The sequence below is a fragment of the Musca autumnalis genome, unplaced genomic scaffold, assembly GCF_047663935.1.
Source record: "Musca autumnalis isolate F117 unplaced genomic scaffold, ASM4766393v1 scaffold_1, whole genome shotgun sequence".
Taxonomy (NCBI): domain Eukaryota; kingdom Metazoa; phylum Arthropoda; class Insecta; order Diptera; family Muscidae; genus Musca; species Musca autumnalis.
Genome location: NW_027411644.1, coordinates 214,968,323 through 214,983,854, shown reverse-complemented (window position 1 = coordinate 214,983,854; position 15,532 = coordinate 214,968,323).

Here is a 15,532-nt window from a genome sequence, read left to right as displayed (position 1 = left end):
TACTCTCTATTACGGAGAGTAAGGTTTTTCAAAACGAACTGACAGTGTTGCAAAATTTTACTGATCGCTACCAACATCATGATTTCATCCCGGCGAAGGGAATTATCAATTGTCTTCTCAGTTTTTGAAATGATGCCTTTTTAGCGAAAATCTTTATTTCAAGCTGTTCCCTAAAATTGTAGTACACTAAACTAGAAATTTCACGAAAATTTAGTACCTGAGGAAAAATAAAATAGTTCCCTTCGTGTAAACGCTACGGTAATTTGTTAAAACGACTCTTAAAGGCAACAATGCTACATACCCAACAAAAAATAATGAACACAATATCTGTTATAGTTTCTGAGAAATAACTATTTCTTTCTCCCGACATTTGCAAAAATTATGTATTTTCCAAAATTGGGAAATATTTTTCGTCTTTAAGAGCACAACACGTCTACACATTTCGATATTTTGATCTAATTTTTTGTTTTCCTTAGTTTCAATATGTTTACTATCGAATCCCATATAGAAATTATTAATCGGTGACAACCAAAAATGGGGGTTTTAGCCAGGAAAATCGATTTCTGAACCACTGTGCGACGTTACAAGTTTCATCAGAGGCAAGTCAATACTTCATGAGAAAAGTTGCCAAAAACCCCTGTAACAAATTGAGGGGAAAGTCACACTTAAACGGATCTGCCAATTCGGTCTAAAATTTGGCATTGGTAATATTTTGTCCAGTCAATCCATTGTCCTAATTTGAACTTCTATATTTCAATAACCGTAAAAACTACGAAGATATCATAAAGTCAATTTATTTCGATAGGACTTGCGGCTTCAAAGCAAAATCATGAAAGCCAAAAACCATTAAAAATGTTATTTTGAATAGCGATTTATTTAAAAAGAGCTCCGGCGATTTTTTTTTTTATTTTTCTCATCTATGAACATTGTAGTTTCAGAATCCGCAACAACTTCCCAGGTGTAAGCACCTTCCATTGAAATTTAGTTCAAGAGTACCATGTCTAGTGAACTAGTTCAGTACAATAGTTCGTTTGCGGATGAGTTATTTCATGAAAACGAAGAGATAATATATAATATATAACTCATTCGCAGTTCGTTCATACAAACTACTTGAGTTCACTGAACTACATATGTATATAGTGAACTAGGTCGTTCCAACGAACTACATTTTAACAATTCTACTTAATAACAAGCATACGCACGAAGGTACCAATGCACAGTGATGGCACTTACAAGGGAACTGAAATTTTTATCAATGGATCCTAGTGACCTAAAAATACTCTAACAAAAATATTGCAATCATAGGTCCAAGTTTTCGCGTGGTCCCCATATAACGAACCATACTGAATTTTGGTATTTTACTGTTGTAAGATGGCACCAAGAGTTCTTATTGCTTAGTAAAACTCCCTATATGATATATTATAAGTTTGTTTTGGTAAACATTCATGTAACACCGCGAAATATTCGTCGGAGACACCCAATGTGGTATACCAATCTTCATATCTCGACGAAATAAGGCGATTTTGAGATGTGCGTCCGTCCGTCTGTCCATTATAAATTGTAATCAAACTCCTACATCTATATAAATAAAAATCAAATGTCGTTCGTTGGTTATGACATCACCATGCCCACTTTTTTCAATTTTCAATTTTTGCAATTTCGACAAAAACTACTGAACCGATTTTTCTGAAATTGCCAGGGAATGTGCAGGGATGGCACCCAGTTAAATAGGCTAGAAATTTTGTTGAATTTCGGAAGGGGCGGGGTACTTCCCCTATACCCTATTTCTTTAAAAATGCTATCTAATATATAAAAGACAATGTGTGTATGTTCCGTATAGACTCAAAAACGGCTGAACCTATTTTCTTGAAAATTTCAGGGAATGTACAGGAAACACCCGTGGTGAAAATAGGCTTTAATTTTTTAATTTCGGAGAGGGCGGGGTACCTCCCTTATGCCCTATTTTTATAAAAACCCTATTTTATCACGCCCATTTTTTAAATACGTTACATACCCAAAACTACTGAACCGATTTTCCTGAAAATTTCAGAGAATGTACAGGGAGGACCCGTGGTTAAAATAGGCTATACATTGTGTTGAATTTCGGAGGGTTTGGTACCTCCACTATGTCTGATTTAATAAATCCGCTATTTTAGCAAAAATGAAACGAGTGATTGAATTAATTCTTCCGACCAACCACCCTCTGAACCACCCTGCTGCGGACTTGCACTCTCCGAACCACCCCGCTCCGAACTTCCACCCTCCGAACCACCCCGCTTCGAACTTCCACCTTCCGATCCAACCTGTTTCAACCTTCCACCCTGCTGCGGACTTCCACCCTCCGATTCACCATGTTGCGAACTTCCACCCACCGAACCAACCCGCATTGAACTTCCACCCTCCGGTCCACCCCGCTCGGAATTTCCACTCTCCGAACCACACCCTCCCATCCATCCCGCTCCGAACTTCTACATATCGAACCACTCTGCAACAAACCACCCTGCTCCGAACTTCTACCCTTTGATTCTCCGACCCTAGGTACTCATTTTGGGACCTTAAGACCCGACCACACCCAATTTCTATCTCTGAAACTTCTGAGCCAATTTCCTACAAATTTCAGGGAATTTACCGAGATAATGCTGGTGAAAATAGGCTGCATATATGTATGTCCCCTGGTGCTTGGTGAAAATAAACTATATATTTTGTGGAATTTCGGCGGAGCGTGGTTTGAAAATTAATTCGATAGACTGTGGTGGTTGTGTCTCCGACCCGAGGGACTAATTTGTGGCTCAAAGACCCGGCCACGCCCACTTTTTTAAATGTGTTATATCTTCAAAACTTCTAAACCGATTTCCAAGTCATTTTTAGATGATGTATAGGGATGGTCCTTGGTGGAAAAATGCTAAAAATTTTGTTAAATTTCGGAGGTGCTGATTATACCCTGCGTCCTATTTTTTTAAATGCGCTATATATGTAAAATGTAGAACCCACAAGACCCGACCACTCCCACTTTCTTAAATATGTTACAAATCAATGGAAATACCAGATGTTATGCATAGAGAAGCTTTGGTCTTATTGGAAAGCAAATATTTACATTAGAAGGCAACATATCGATATCTATAGCTTCATCAGGTATATAAGATGTACATTATTAGAAGGTGGAAGGACGACACAGTTGGCCACTGAACATTCACGTGAATGAAGGGCACATATGTAATATTATATATAAGTTATCACCTGGAACGAATTTACAATGGCACATAATAATTTAAGAAGCAATTCACCTTTAGATTTCAGACAAACACTTCCAGTTATACTATTTCAGCAGATGAAATAAATGCATGCCTCAAGTCATCAGCGTTTTGGCGGTATTTTAAAATTACATATCGACATAAACAAATCTGACGATTTTTTATTTATAATCACTTGCAGATCCCGACTTGTTAGCGATGCAATAAAAATATAATCGCTGACTTAAGGTAACATAAAACTGCCTAAAGGGCCAGCAACGCGGACCGGGTCGGCTAGTATCTATATAAATAAAAATCAAATGTCATTCGTTGGTAATGGCATCAGTTGAGAACGGCTGGACCGATTTCGATAATTCTTCCTGTAAAATGTGCGCCATAACCCGACTTGGGTTTTTATGCAAAGAAATTATGACCACACCCACTTTTACGCCCACTTTTTTCAATCTTGTCATTTCTACAAAAACTACTGAACCGAATTGCCTTAAATTGCCAGGGAATGTACAAGGATGGCCCCAGTTTAAAATAGGTTACAATTTTGTTGAATTTCGGAAGGGCGGGGTATTTCCCCTATACCCTATGTCTTTAAAAATTATATCATATATATAAAAACTATATCATATGTGTGTATGTTTGTATGTTACGTATAGACTAGGGCTATAACCAAAAAAATACCACCACATAGCCGTGTAGAGCATGAAAAACTATTGTGAAATACGGTGTCAATTTTTCTCTATCGCGAAAAAAGTTTCCGCACCAAATGCATGGAAGTTCAGAAATGCATTTTTTAATTTTATCTGTTATAACAACATATTTGCTTTTCATTAAAATTTTTATTTTTTTGTAATCTAATTTAAAATCATTATCAAAGCGTTCTGGACCAATTTGATCTCAAATCGCGCCATTTCGGAGCATATTAAGAATTTTTGACACTATTGCAATTTTTGGTTTTTCTTTATAAACTCGTGAATTTTATGTTTATATTTTTTGTACTTACCGGACAAGAGAATTTGGGGTCATTTGCAACGAATTCGCGAAAGTTGCAGGCTGTTTTTGTTGACCTTGCCTGTGAGAATTGTATTTGTTTTCTACAAAAATACAACACCAGTACCATGTGGGGAATTTTATCCTAATAATGAAAACGCGTTTCTAAGATCGATTCGATGAAAAAAGTTTCAGCACCGACCGCAATTACTAAAACCCTTTTGGTATTTTTTCTACTTATAATTTTAAATTTGCTTTGTTTGAATAAATATTTATAGACAAAAATACATTTCTCACAGGCAAAGTCATTAAAAACGGTCTGTAACTTTCGCGAATTTGTTGCAAATGACACCATATTCTCTTGTCCGATAGGTACAAAAAATATAAACATAAAATTCACAAGTTTATAAAGAATAACCAAAAATTGCAATAGTGTCAAAAATTCTTAATATGCTCCGAAATGGCGCGATTTGAGATCAAATTGGTCCAGAACTTTGATAATGATTTTAAATTAGATTACAAAAAAATAAAAATTTTAATGAAAAGCAAATATGTTGTTACTAGCAAAATACCCGCTACTTTGTATGCGGAAAAGGAATAATATACAAATAAACAATATTTAATATGGAGAACACTGAGAATTTTGATGTACTAATACCTATTTGAATTGATATTTAATTTCCTTCAAGTACTGCTCGTACAAGTTTTGTTCGAATTTAAAAAAAGACCTCTATACTTCAACAGCGGCCTACATTTTAAATTCCAGTCCATGCTTTATTAGAACGGTATGGGTATTTTAAAAATTTAATCCACATTTTCCAACCCAATTTTGGAATTTGTGATATAAAAATGTAGAATACCATTATTCAGAAAATGTAACCCTAATATGCTGTTTATATTAGAGCTTTTTGCAGGGTTAACCTTCCTTGAGAGGATTTGTTTGAAATATAAGCAATGGAATTGACATTTAAAACCCAGTCGGTTTGTTAAATCCGGTTATATATAAACGGGGTATAAGAGTTAATTTTTGAGATATTTTATTTTAGGCCTTTTTTCTCAGGATGTAAAACATTCAGTACATTATTTAGAAACCGAATTCGTTTTAACTTAGAAACAATAGTACATTATTCAGTACAATTTTTAAAATCCAGGACCTTAGCTCAAACGTTCCAGTTTTAGCTCTACTTATTCACCCAATGTCAATGGTATTACATGTAGAAACCTTTCAAACATTTAAAGGCTGATTTAAATATTTTTTGTTTTATTTATCGATTCACCCAATACCAGTGCCTCAATATTTAGTATTATTTAATACTTCTAGTACACTTATTGTACGACCACCTCTACCAATGAACCTGACAAATCAATAATATATCAGAATTTCACTTCTATTCCTTAACCCAATACCAAATTTATTGCAATTTTGTACTATTCACGCACTAATGATATACTTCCATCTTCATAGCTACACCCAACGTCAAATTTAATAGCATTTAGTACATTTCGTATTTCTCTAATTTTAGAATGGGTATCTATTTCAAAAAATCCGTATCTAAACACCAACACAATCCCACATACAACAATTCCACCTATGTATATCCCTTCATGCAACACCAAACTGGTAACAAATTTAGTACTTATAGTATGTATGTATAAGTTTCAAAAATTACCTCCTTTTATCCAAAACTATATTCCAACGCGATTTTGTATTTTTCGTATACATTAGTACGCATTTCCAAAACTTCCGCTCTATATCCACTCTAAACGTCAACTGCTATGCTAATACCAAATTTCACAATTTCAGCTCTACGCCTTAGCACAATAAGAATTTGGACCAAATTCTGTGCCACTTAGTAGTTTTGGTACACTTATTGTACGTATATCCACAACCACATCCATATCTCAACCCTACATACCAACAGCGGCTATAATACCAAATTTCCGAATTCCACCTCTATTCATAATACCATTAATACTTTTATTATGAAAGTACGAATTTCAATAACTATCTCCAATAGTAATTGCGAATTTCAGGATTCCACCTCTATCCGTTCTCCCAAATCCAAATTGTACCAAATTTAGTACCATTTAGTACTTTTCGTACACATAAGTACGAATTTCCAACACTACCTCAATCCTATACTGCAACAGTAAACATATCTCCAAATTTCAGGATTCCAGCTCTATCCGTGCAACCAAATCCAAATTGTACCAAATTTAGTACTTTTCGTACACATAAGTACGAATTTCCAAAACTACCCCATATATCAATCCTACACTTCAATAGTAATTTCAATTCAAAATGTCAGGTTTCCAGCTCTATTCTTTCACCCAAATACAAAGTGTACCAAATTTAGTACCATTTAGTACTTTTCGTTCTCATAAGTACGAATTTCCAAAACTACCTCAATCCTATACTACAGCAGTGAACATAAGTCCAAATTTAAGGATTCCAGCTCTATCCGTTCTCTCAAATCCAAATTGTACCATATTTAGTACCATTTAGTACTTTTCGTACACATAAATACGAATTTCCAAAACTACCTCAGTCCTATATTCCAACAGTAATCATAACTCCAAACTTCAGGATTCCAGCTCTGTCCGTTCTCCCAAATCCAAATTGTACCAAATTTAGTACCATTTAGTACTTTTCGTACACATAAGTACGAATTTCCAAACCTACCTCAATCCTATACTCCAAAAATAACCGTAACTCGAAATTTCAGGATTCCATCTGTTTCCGTTCACCCAAATATAAATTGTGCCAAATTTAGTACCATTTAGTACTTTTCTCTACCCATAAGTACGAGTTTCCAAAACTACCTCAATCCTACACTCCATAAGAAATCTTAATTATAAATTTCAGGATTCCAGCTCTATCTTTTCACCCAAATCCAAAATGTACCAAACTTAGTGCCATTTAGTACTTTCCGTATCCATAAATACGAATTTCCAAAACTACCTCAATCCTACAGTCCATATGTAATTTTAATTCCAAATTTCAGGATTACAGCTCTATCCGACCACCTAAATTTAAATTGTACTGAATTTAGTACCATTTAGTACTTTCCGTACCCATAAGTACGAATTTCCATGACTAACTCAATCTTACACTCCAAAAGTAATTAAATTCCAAATTTCAGGATTCCAGCACTATCTGTTCACCCAAATCCAATTTGTACCAAATTTAGTACCGTTTACTACTTTTCGTACCCATAAGTAAGAATTTCCAAAACTACCCCCATATCGCAATCGTACACTTCAACGTTAATCTAAATTCCAAATTTCAGGTTTTCAGCTCTATCCGTTCACCCAAATCCAAAATTTACCAAATTTAGTACCATTTAGTACTTCTCGTACACATAAGTACGAACTTCCAAAATCATTTCCTTATATCATCTCCACTTCCCAACCTTGATTCCCACGCCAAATATGAAGATTGTAGCTATATCTGCTCAAAATATGCAATTGGTACCAAATTTAGTAACTTTTCGTACACTTATAGGTCGAATTTCAAAAAACCCTTTGGTACATCTTTCTAACTGTCCATCAGTTACCCTCATTCCAAATTTCAGAATTCTAGCTCTTCCCGTTTGCCTAATACAAAGGGTACCATATTTAGTACCTTTTAGTACTTTTCGTACCCTTCTAGGTCGAATTTCCAAAAACCCAGCCTTATCTCACCCCTACACACAGACAGCAACCCACAGACAAAATTTCAGCTTTCTAGCTTCAGCGGTTTCGTCTGGGCGATGATATGTCAGTCACTCACTCAGTCACTCAGTCACTCACTAAGCTCTTTTATATATATAGATAACAGATAAAATTAAAAAATGCATTTCTGAACTTCCATGCATTTGGTGCGGAAACTTTTTTCGCGATAGAGAAAAATTGACACCGTATTTCACAATAGTTTTTCATGCTCTACACGGCTATGTGGTGGTATTTTCGATATCTGCAAAAAAGTGCAAAAAGTTATATCCCTAGTATAGACTCTAAAACGGCTGAACCGATTTTCTTGAAAATTTCAGGGAATGTACAGGAAACACCCGTGGTGAAAATAGGCTATATATTTTTTTAATTTTGGAAAGAGCGGAGTTCCTCCCCCATGCCCTATTTTTATAAAAACTCTATTTTATCACGCCCAATTTTTAAATACGTTACATACCCAAAACTACTGAACCGATTTTCCTGAAAATTTCAGAGAATGTACAGGAAGGACCCGTGTTTAAAACAAGCTATACATTGTGTTGAATTTCGGAGGGGTTTGGTACCTCCACGATGTCTGATTTAATAAAACCACTATTTTAGCAAAAATTAAACGAGTGATTGAATTAATTCTTCCAAACAACCACCCTCTGAACCACCCCGTTCCGAACCACCCTTCCAGATATAGATCGGTAAGACTATATCGGTCCCACACAAAATTCGGAAAAGGTAAATTTAAGAGTCCTCCCGAATCGTTTTGAATTTTTTTCAGCAGATTGTAGTTGCGCCGCAAATCCGCAAGATAACTCTCAAGGGGATTTTCTGCAGTTTGAGGACCCGTATCGGATATATTTGATTTTTTTGAAGAAGGTTCTTTTCACGGTCCCTTTTCCGGGGTAAGTCATACTTCCTGAGATAATAGTCCAGAAGTTCCAAAAACCCCAGCCGGCTCCAACTTAAATTACAAATCTAAAAAAATAATTCTCAAAATTTTCCAAAACTCAGAAGTTAGCTTACTAAAATTGATTTGGTACAGCCCCATATTACGATAACTACAGATTCCACGTATTTTGAAGCAAATTCGTGTAACAAAATAAATATATTTTTATACGGCAGAGGCTGAGGGTATATCACCGTTAGCATAGCTGACTTATACTATCTTCTTTGGTGTGTAATTGAATATGAATAATTTTGGGATTTATAAATTTGTTTGCATGCAAAATTGTTGAATTTCTATTCATTGTTAGTTATTTCTACTAGTATAAAATATATTTTTGATATCACAATATATGCCCACAATGAAGTATTTTCGAAGCATATGTGAGGTACAAGTGCACAATTTTTGGAGGATAGATCTTCAATAAACTCGCAATCTTCCCAATTATCAAATATACCAAATTCCATGGTATATATATTTATTTATTTTAGGTGTATTCCAAAAAGAAACCTGATATTCAAAGACAATTTGAAGATATAGCAGGAGGGGCTAATCAATGTGAATTTTCCAATTTTCGAATATTTTTTAGAAATGTATAATTTATATATTTTTCCACAAACACCCCAATAAAGACTCCCTTGTCTTTGTCTTCTTTTATATCAATGGATTCATATTAAGTTATTGATATGTGACCTAGTTTTTATCGCCGAGTCCGAATGACGTGTCCTACGTTATCACTTGTAGAGACGTTTTGCATGGCTGAAATACTCAGGGGTATTTTGCCAACGTTGACAATTGTATGGGAATCGAACCCGGACATTCAGCGTGCACGGCGGTTGCACAAAGCTAATTTCTACAGGTTGTGGTGTAGGGTATCACATGGTCGGCCCCGTCCGACTATAGCTTTTGCTTGGTTGTTTTAATTAAATGTCTTCTACAAAATTAGTAAATGGAAAAACAAAGTTGAGTTTCGAAAAAATTTGAATGTTTCGAAGCGATTGGCATCATTAAACATTTAAAATTTTGCCAAGATTTTTTTTATTTTTGTCGTTGCCCGCATCCACTGTGCAATGTTAAGAAATACAAAAAAGCAAACAAAAAAAATCGAACGTTTGTTTGTGCCCTTTAGACACAAAAATGGCTTAACAATTTTTTCTTGAAATTTTCAGAGTATATTACAGCATCCTCTGAAAATAATATAGGCTATTTAATTTGATGCAACAAACTTAAAATTGGATAGAAGTTTTGATGAAATTTAGAAAATATGACGAAATATTGTCTAGAAAAAAAATCGCCAAATTATTTTGAGATCATGGTGTTATAGGGTATCATATAGACCGACTTTGATCCTTTCCTAACTGGTTTTAATGCCAACAAACTAGGAGGAGAAAAACTTTTGTCCAACCAAAATCAACCTTGATGACGCAAAGGTTCGCAGAACCGGAGTCCATAGAATATTCCACTCCTTTTACCTAATTCCGTCATGCTCACGAACGGGTCGATGTCGCAAAGGTTCGCACCCTATCTACGAACTGACACAACATTTAAGCTGGATATTTTTAAATTTTTTACCCAATTCCGTAATGCTAATGCAATATATGAGCCGCCTCCATATTGCATTGTATAACACTAGGTTATACTACCAGCTAGTTATTATTTCAAAAAGTTCTGGTTAAGTCTTTATAGTCAGTTTGATTTTTTTTTTTGGCTCAGAGCGACTCATATGTTGTTAATAAAATACACCTTGTGTATACTTTATTTAATGGTGATAATATTTGCTGTCTCTTGTATGACTTCCACCATACCCATAATATTTGTATGGCATAGATTCAAGTTATTCAATTTACAAGATTTATTTCTTACAATTACACACACAACTACTACATGGTTACATTTACTTACACTCCCCAAAAATTACAATTACTGTTGTTCATCATTTCTTATCTTAAAGTGATGCTCGTTACTTTGTGACTAACTCTCATGGAATAAGAAAACCAAAAATTTAAATTAATAACATGTAGATAAACACATGAATTATGAATATTATCAAGTCTAAACAGTCTACACAGAGGATAATCAGTTTATGATTTTTTGGTTGTACGAGGGCTGCACGATGAAACAGTGAAACGAGAATATTTACCAATTACACTATTTTATACCCTCAGCTTTTAGGCTATTGTTTATACACTTTGATACGACCAAAAATGAGCCCCATCGAAATAACTGTTTTAGACCCCAAGTATGTTTGGACGAAATTCGTTTCAGACAATTTGGAGTCGATTTAGCCATGTCCGTCCGTCTGTCTTGATCGAACGGATCAACCGAACCAAATTCTGGGTTTCGTAATATTTTGCCCAAACTTAGTTTAAGTTCGAAGAAGGACCATATCGGCCCACTCCTTCGGCTACCTCCCCCACAAAAGTTCAAAATTTTGTGTAAAATGGTGTGAACGATAACTCTCGAAGAGAGCAATCTATTTGGTCCAAACTTTCGACATCATATTACTCCTTCCAGATATAGATCGGGTTGGAATTTGGACTATATCGGTACACTCCTTCGGGTACCTCCCACACAAAATTCGGATAACGTGAAGTTTAAGAGCTCCTCTCGGATCGTTTTGAAAATTTTTTCAGTAGGTTGTCCTTGCGTCTCTCTTTACGATGATACATTTTTTGCAATCAGAGGAATTGTTATAAGCAGAAAAATGAAGCTTAGGGAAATTTTTTTAAGTAGGTTTTCCTTGCGGCTCTCTTTACGATGGTACATTTTTTATTATTTTTATTATAATTATTTTTTTTTAATTTAAATTTTTACCTGCGACTTTTGGTTTTATAGTAATTTTTAGAAAATATGCCAATTCGAGAAGGAAGCTTTTTAAAGTTTGGTTCAAATAAATCTACTATTATTGTAAACATTTTGATAAATAAAATCAGATATCAGTTGGAGTTGATCTTAGCAAACGGATAAGAAAAAACAAAATGAAAAAAACCGCCTTACGGCTCCCACTATATGGGTGGAAGTAAGAAAACTAGTGCAGTGATGTGTCTCCAAACAAACAGTTAAATACAAGTTTTTATTACTAACCAGTAAGGAAAGCAGCGGAAAGGGCGGGGCCGACTATATGATACCCTACACCACTGTGAATATCTAAAATATATATGGGAGCTATGTCCAAATCTTAACCGATTTCGATATAATTTGGCACATTTATTTCTAGACCGAATTCAGTCAAACATTCCAAACTTCATCAAAATCGGACTTATGTATATAGCGTGTTTGGTACTGAAAATACGCGAAATCGGCCGAAAATATATATGGGAGCTATATCCAAATATGAACCGATTTCAATATAATTTGGCACACTTATTTCTAGACCGAATTCAGTCACACATTCCAAATTTCATAGAAATCGGACTTATATAGCGTGTTTCGTACAGAAAATACGTAAAATCGGCCGATAATATATATGGGAGCTAAATCCAAATATGAACCGATTTCGATATAATTTGGCACACTTCTTTCTAGACCGAATTCAGTTTAACATTCCAAATTTCCTCAAAATCGGACGTATATAGCGTGCTTAGTGCAGCAAATACGTGAAATCGGGCGAAATTATATATGGGAGCTATGTCCAAATCTTAACCGATTTCGATATAATTTGGCACATTTATTTCTAGACCGAATTCAGTCAAACATTCCAAACTTCATCAAAATCGGACTTATGTATATAGCGTGTTTGGTACTGAAAATACGCGAAATCGGCCGAAAATATATATGGGAGCTATATCCAAATCTGAACCGATTTCAATATAATTTGGCACACTTATTTCTAGACCGAATTCAGTCACACACTCCAAATTTCACAGAAATCGGACTTATATAGCGTGTTTCGTACAGAAAATACGTAAAATCGGCCGAAAATATATATGGGAGCTATATCTAAATCTGAACCGATTTCAATATAATTTGGCACACTTATTTCTAGACCGAATTCAGTCACACACTCCAAACTTCATCAAAATCGGACTTATGTATATAGCGTGTTTGGTACTGAAAATACGCGAAATCGGCCGAAAATATATATGGGAGCTATATCCAAATATGAACCGATTTCGATATAATTTGGCACACTTCTTTCTAGACCGAATTCAGTTTAACATTCCAAATTTCCTCAAAATCGGACGTATATGGCGTGCTTAGTGCAGCAAATACGTGAAATAGGGCGAAATTATATATGGGAGCTATATCCAAATCTGAACCGATTTCGATATAATTTGGCACATTTATGGTTAGGCCAAATTCAGTCATACATTCAAAATTTCATTAAAATCGAACGTTTTTTGCGTGTTTGGTGCAGCAAATACGTTAAATCGGCCGAAAATATATATAGGAGCTATATCCAAATCTGAACCGATTTTCACCAAAAGCAATAGCGTTCTTCCTATGGCTGAAAAAATTGTAGTCCCCAATTTTCTGCTGAATCGGACAAAAAATGCGACATGGACGTTGCGAACAAAAATACATGGACAGACGGACAGACGGACGGACATGCATAAATCGACTCAGAAAGTGATTATATGCATATCCCCAAAAGGAACTATGGGTCTATTTTGTTTCCTTTTGTATGTTACATACAAATGCACAAAGAATGTGCCGATTTTGAACTCTTATTATACCTTCCACCATCAATTACACTGTGCGACACGAAAAAAATTAACCACATTCTGACACCGCAGCGTGATAGAAGACGAAAAATAAGAAGACACGTGTCTCGGCGTTTTTCCCTGTTACTTCGAATTTCGCGGTTATGGGCCCCAAAGTCCTGAGGCCTTGATGTCAAAAAGGACCATTTTGTCAGGCTCATATCTTCTAAACCGCTTAGAATTGTGGTTTACTCGTGGAGGAAAAGTTGTAGCTCTCATCTCAAAGAATAATAATTGTGAAGACATAAAATCCATTCAACCTTATCTTCAAGGTCAAAATCGTTAAGGTCAAGTTTCCGTTATAATTTTTTCTCAGATTTTGGGCTACAGATATCAAACCGATCAAAATTGAATCAAACAACCAACTACAAAAATGTACCGTAGATCTCAATAAACAACTTTCTAGAACATACGAACCCTGTAGAAATGGTTCTTAAAGGTCAAAATAGCAAAACAAATGAAATTTTTATTTTCTTTTTTCGGTTTCTGCTTCATAGAAATTAAACCCTTCAAAATTCCAGAAAACATTAAACCACAATAATGTAGCGAATATATCAGTATACAACTTTGTGGAACATCAGAGCCCACTACGAACTGTTCTTAAAGGCCAAAATAGCAAAAAACTTTAGAAAATATTCTATTTTTATACTTTTTTCTCCGATTCTGGTCCATAGATACCGAACCGTTCAAAATTCAAGAATACAAGCAACTACAAAAATTTACCTAAGATCTCAATTAACAACTTTCTAGAACATATGAACCCTCTAGGAGCGGCCCTTTAAGCTCAAAATTTCATTAGTTTTACTCATTTTTTCCTGGTCAGGTCCGTAAATAACAAACCTTTCAAATTTTCTAGAGTGTTGAACAGTTTGTTATTTCCAGACCTGAGCATTAACCATAATATTAATGTTAGTGAATTTTGAACATGAGGACCGTTCCTAGAATGTTCATATGTTCTAGGAAGTTGTTAACTGAGATCTTAGGTAAATTTTTGTAGTTGCTTGTATTCTTGAATTTTGAACGGTTCGGTATCTATGGACCAGAATCGGAGAAAAAAGTATAAAAATCGAATATTTTCTAAAGTTTTTTGCTATTTTGGCCTTTAAGAACAGTTCGTAGTGGGCTCTGATGTTCCACAAAGTTGTATACTGATATATTCGCTACATTATTGTGTTTGAATGTTTTCTTGAATTTTGAATGGTTTAATTTCTATGAAGCAGAAACCGAAAATAGAAAATAAAAATTGCATTTGTTTTGCTATTTTGACCTTTAAGAACCATTTCTACAGGGTTCGTATGTTCTAGAAAGTTGTTTATTGAGATCTAAGGTACATTTTTGTAGTTGGTTGTTTGATTCAATTTTGATCGGTTTGATATCTGTAGGCCAAAATCTGAGAAAAAATTATAACGGAAACTTGACCTTAACGATTTTGACCTTGAAGATAAGGTTGAATGGATTTTATGTCTTCACAATTATTATTCTTTAAGATGAGAGCTACAACTTTGCCTCCACGAGTAAACCAAAATTCTTAGCGCTTTAGAAGATATTAGCCTGACAAAATGGTCCTTTTTGACATCAAGGCCTCAGGTTTTTGGGGGCCCATAACCGCGAAATTCGAAGTAACAGGGAAAAACGCCGAGACACGTGTCTTCTTATTTTCCGTCTTCCATTACGCTGCGGTGTCAGAATATGGTTAATTTTCCATGACACAAAAAATTACACACAGTGTTATGTATATTCAAATAAGATTTCAGCCATGTCGCACTGTGGGTGAAATCCAAATCTAGCGGGGAAAAATTAATAACTTTTAAACTAGTTAAGATAGACTATTGAAATTTTGATCATATGTTTTTTATGACCGTAGGCCCCATGGTATGGAATATGGTCTATATTGGCCCACATTTTGGTTTAGATCCCATATAGCGGTACCGCCCGATTTTCGCCGTTTGAAT